Below are 5728 nucleotides of genomic sequence, written 5' to 3' on the forward strand. Positions count from 1 at the left end.
AGTACACATGTAGATCATGAGGCATGGTTGATTGACTCAGGTGCATCCTTTCACTTTACTCCCCACAAGGAGTGGCTATGCGAGTATGATAAATATGATGGTATTGATGTCTTCTTAGGGAATGAAAAGAAGGTTAGAATCGTTGATCGCAGAAAAGTCAAGTTGAAGTTGCAATGTGGAAGGATTAGAACACTTTTGGTTGTTTGTCATATTCCTGGATTGGCCAGAAATATGATTTCTATAAGTAAGCTGGATGATGCAAGTGTAAAAATAGTGTTCAAGAAAGATACCTGCAAGATGGTTCAAGAAGCACTAGTATTGATGCGGGGAGTTCAGATTGGAACTCCGTACAAGCTTCAAGGAAGCACTGTTATTGATGGGTGTAATAGTTTCGTGGTTCCTAAAAGTGGATCAGAATATCTAGTGGTCTCTGGAGAAAAGACCATGCTATGGCATCAAAGGCTTGGACATACTAGAGAGAAGGGCCTTCGAATACTTCATGGTAATGGTATGGTAGAAGGTATGTCTAATTTCTCTAGAGATTTTGATTTCTGTGAAAATTTTGTATATGTGAAGCATAATCGGGTGAGTTTCCCCTCTGGTGCTAAGAGAGCAAAACATATATTAGAGCTTGTGCACAGTGATGTGTTTGGACCTGTGTCGTTTCCATCACTGGGTAAGTCTGTGTACTATAGATGACCTCTCAAGGAATACATGGATATATTTCCTTAAGAAGAAATCTAAAGTCTAAGGCTCTGGTGAAAAATCATACAGAGAAGAAGATAAAGGTGTTGATGACAGATAACGGTGGAGAGTTTTGCAAGAAGGAATTTGAAGAGTTTTGTAAGAAGTGTGGTGTAATGCAACAGAAGACTACTCCATACACACCTCAGCAAAATGGAGTTAAAGAAATGATGAACAATACATTGATGGAAAAGGCAAGAAGCATGCTCAATGGTGTCAGGTTAGGACAAGAATTCTGGGCAATGGTAGTGGAGACTGCATCCTACCTAGTCAACATATCACCTTCATCATCGTTGGAGGATAAGAATCCACAAGAGGTATGGACTAGTAAGAAATCCTATTTTTCACATATGAGGGTATTTGGATGTGATGCATATGTACAAGTTCCAAAGGAGAAAAGAGCCAAGTTCGATAATAGATCTAAAAGGTGCATCTTTATTGGGCATAAGGATGGTTTAAAATGTTATAAGCTTTGGAAACCAGAAACAAGGAAGGTTGTGTACAATCGCGATGTGGTGTTTAGAGAGATGAAAGATGTTATTAAACATGAATTCCTACCAAATTAACCTAAGAAGATAAATTTTGAGCTAAAGGAGGAGGAATCAGGCTCTACAGCAGAAGAGGAATCAGAAGGTGAAGAGCCACAAACTCCGGCAGTGAGAAGATCAGTTCGAGAAAGAAGGAAGCCATAAAGGTATAGTCCAACTGCTTTTTGTTCAAACTTTATTTTATCTATTACTGATGATGATACCAAAAATGTCAGGGAAGCAGTAGAATCAGAGTATGGAAAACTCTGGAAAGAGGCCATGGTTGATGAAATCACAACTTTGCATAAAAATGAGGCTTGGGATCTGGGGGAGTTACCAAATGGAAGGAAACCCATTGGAAAAAAATGGGTGTTTAAGAAGAAGATGAATGCAGAAGGCAAGGTGGATAAATACAAAGCTCAATTTCTAGCAAAATGTTATTCCCAGGTGTCGAGAATTGATTTTGGTGATATTTGTTTCTCCTGTTTCCAAGGTAGTTTCTATTAGATTACTTTTATTTGTGTTGCTGCTTTTGGTTTTGAGGTAGAAAAATGGATGTGAAGACAACATTTCTTCATGGGGATCTAGAAGAAGAGATCTACATGAAGCAACCTGAAGGCTTTGTGGTGAAGGGTAAGAAATAACTGGTATGTAGGTTAAAAAAGTCTTTGTATGGGTTAAAACAGTGACCAAGGATGTGGTATCAGAAGTTTGATGCATATATACGGGGACTTAACTTCACCAGAAGTAAAGCAGATCACTATGTGTATTTTAAATTAATTGGTGACCATGTTATTTATTTGATCTTGTATGTGGATAATATGTTGTTGATTTGAAATAACAAAGAAATTATCCAGGAATTGAAGACATAATTTTCCTCTAAATTCGACATGAAATATCCTTGTGTTGCAAACTATATTTTGGGCATGGAAATTAAACGAGATCGGGCAAAAAGGAAGCTCTAGTTAAACCAAAGGAAGTATGTCGAGAAAATATTGCAGAAGTTTAATATGCAGGATAGTAAACCAGTGAATGTTCCTATTCCTATCAATGTAAAGATATATGTTGAACAATGTCTCAAGACACAACAAGAGGAAGAGGACATGTCCTATGTTCCATACGCAAGTGCAGTAACTAGCTTGTTGTATGCAATGGTATGTACTAGACTAAACATTTCACATGCAGGGGGAGTATCAAGCAGGTTTATGTCAAAACAAGTTTTCAGGTATTTGCGCGACACTAGTGATTATGGTATGTGCTACCAAGGAATACCAGGATTGGATAGAGTTTTGGACATCCGTGGATTTGCTGATGCAGAATGGGTTGGAGATCTGGATCAGAGAAGATATACAAGTGGGTATGTATTTAACATGTTCAGAGATGCAGTCAATTGGATGAGCAAGAGACGGCCTGTAGTGGCACTTTCAACTACACAAGAAGAATACATGGCAGCCACTCATGCAAGCAAGGAAGCAGTTTGGTTGCAGAGATTGTGTTCAAGTATGGGGTTGGTACAATGAGCTATAAGGATACTCTATGACAGCAAAAGTGCAATTTTCTTGGCAAAGAACCCTGCTTATCATTCAAAGACAAAGCACATTGATTTTCAGTATCACTTTGTGAGGGATATGGTTGAGGACAAAAAGGTGTTGCTAGTAAAGGTGGACACTTTGAAGAATGCTGCAAATGCATTGACGAAGTCTGTGAGCACTGAGAAGTTTTCTTGGTGTAGAGAAACAATGGGCATTACAGGGCTAGACCAATGACTAAGCTCTTATGTGGCCCCTTGTGGAAAGAAAACAACAAGTGGGAGAATGTTGTGTGTGTGTTATATTATTTCCACGACTATTCCCACGTGTGGGGGGTCACAAGGGGGTGGTAACCTCCCCTATTCATTGCTCTAGGCATAATAGGGGTGTCACAAGGGAGGCAGAAGCCCCCCTTGTTGGGGGGTTTGAGGGGGTCGGCAGCCCCCCTCTACGGGGTCTAGGGCAGCGCCCCAGGGAGAATTTTTTTGGACCCTATATTAGGTGGGCGAACCTACCTATGGTTTTGTGCATGGTTTTCACACATGGTTTTGGGCATGATGGTTTTCTATCCATGGTATTTTTTTAGATCAGGTCAAAAGAACTATTGTTATGTTCTAATTCAGGGTTAATGGATTCTTCGGCATGTATATATGTGTATTGTAACATTGAAAGGAATATAATAAAAAATCAATCTTGTGGTCCCAGTTATGGAACCCAGGGGAAAATCGATGTGTATATTTGTTTTATGTTTTATGCTCTTGCCATTGTTTATTTTTGGTTTTTAGAATTCGTATGTAGGTAATTTTTGTACGGGTTAAACCTACACATTTACAGATGGTTTTTCGGATTATCATCAAATTAGGATTCCACTTGAATATCAACATAAGACCACATTTGCTACAGAATGGGGCTCATATCAATACACAGTAATTCCTTTTGTATGAAATAATTCCCCCGCTATATTTTCTAGAGTGGTGGTTGCAGCGTTTAAGGAATGCATCCATAAGTTTTTAGAAGTATACTTTGATGATTGGACAATTTGGATTGTTAAGAAATCATGTTGGAAGTTTAAGACCTATGCTTGTGATGAGCCCCAGAAATGGGTAACTATATGGGCTCATTCTACCTATTATTTTCATTTAATCCACCATTCTCCATAGTTTTGTGCATGCTTTTGAATATATTTATGTTAATTGAGTGAATGGGGATAGTCACTTTACCACAAAGTCTAATGAGTGTTTATTGCAGATTTTTGGGCATTTTTGGACCAAGACCAGGCATTTATGAGCAGATTGGCAGCCAAACTCGAAGAAACAAGGCTAAGGATTTATAGGATGGGTGTCTCCTGCACTAAATGACCCCTTCCTATAGTTCTCCATCAACAACTTGGAGTTCAACAGCCCACAAAATATGATTTCAAGGGGTAGCCGAGCAGGTCTAGTGAAGTGGCTGTTATCTGCAGTTTTGGGCAGCCGAGTTCCTAAAGTTTAGGAGGACTGTTGGGAGTCCTCACTTGTATAAATAAGAAGGCTTCAAGCCTTAGTAGGTTAGCCATTTGATAGTATATTTTCACACTTTAGTGCAACCTTGTACTCAGCTCATTTTCGAGCTCTTTTTGCAGACAGTTTTGTGATGTAACTATTATTTTTTTGATCAATGAAGATGAATTCAGCTTTGAACTAGCACTGATATTTCCTAGGGGGCTGTAGCTCTTGGGGTTGGGCCCAACCCAAGTGCCCAACACCTCCTTTGTGTATTTATATGTGTTTTTCTTGCATTCATGAAATAATTTATGTTATTTAGGTTAAATCTTGCTTTGTTACTTAGGTTGTTTTTGATGATTAAGATAGTTTTTCTTGCTTCAAGTTGATTAGACAGATTGATAACAGAAAAAGATACACAAAAAGGCTACCAAGCAGGTCTTGATCTCCTTTCTCCCTCCTTGGGACCATGAATTGAGACCAAGGCACTCTTGCTGCCACAAAACACTGTTTTTGCTTTCAAATGCAATTGCTAGTGTTAGATTTCGAGTTGGAAAATTTGATATCAGTTGTGTTTACATGCTTAGATCTGTTCTTATTTAGTTTCCATAGATTTCTTGCATAACTTCCTGTCCATAAAGTTCTGTTCAACACTTTTCTGGTTTTTAGGTCAGAATTAGGTCAAAAATAGGTAAAACTCTGTTTTCTTAGTTTTTGCTTGGGTCAATTTTGAAAAGAAGTGTGCAAAGCACCTGTAAGACACTCCAGCTTATCATTCTTCCATCATATAACCTACTCCATTCCCTCTCTCAAATATTTCCTTCACTCATTCGCCATTTCCCAAATTGCCCCAATTTCTACGTTCTTGTGCAAAATTGTTTCCTTGACCTTTGAACAAATCCAACCATCTCCTTCACTCTCGATCTTCATTTATAAGGTCCTAAACCCCTTAAAATCTCTATCCATCCTTCATTTCCACTTTCCCACTGTTTTTCCACCTTCAACCCTCTAAAAACCACTTTCGACCTCTTCCTGTAGAACTCCCTGTAGATCCCCTGCAACCTCCTATAGAAGTTCATGCGAGCGGTTTTTTGAAATCTGAGCATAGTGGAAATCTCCAGAAGGTAACAGGGACTCCTTAGGTCCTCTCCACACCTTTCCAACCTCCTGAAACTGCCCACTCCATTTCCTTTTTCCACTAAACCTCTACACAGTCATGAATAGTTAAAACACAAGCATAATAATTCTGCATAAAAATGCTCAAAAGTACAAAAAGATGATTTTTCCATAGTTCCTTCAGAAGTAGCTTGAATACATGCATTCCACCTTTTCAATAGTCAATGACATCCATTTTAGTAGTTTCCATCTCTTTTCTTGCACATGTAGGGTTAGTGGGTGAAACTAGGGTTTGCTAGAGTTTGTGTTTCCTTTCAGTGTTCATCTTCTT

The sequence above is a fragment of the Pinus tabuliformis genome, chromosome X (genome assembly GCF_031772625.1).
Source record: "Pinus tabuliformis cultivar Carrire ecotype Pingquan chromosome X, CPIR1, whole genome shotgun sequence".
Lineage (NCBI taxonomy): Eukaryota > Viridiplantae > Streptophyta > Pinopsida > Pinales > Pinaceae > Pinus > Pinus tabuliformis.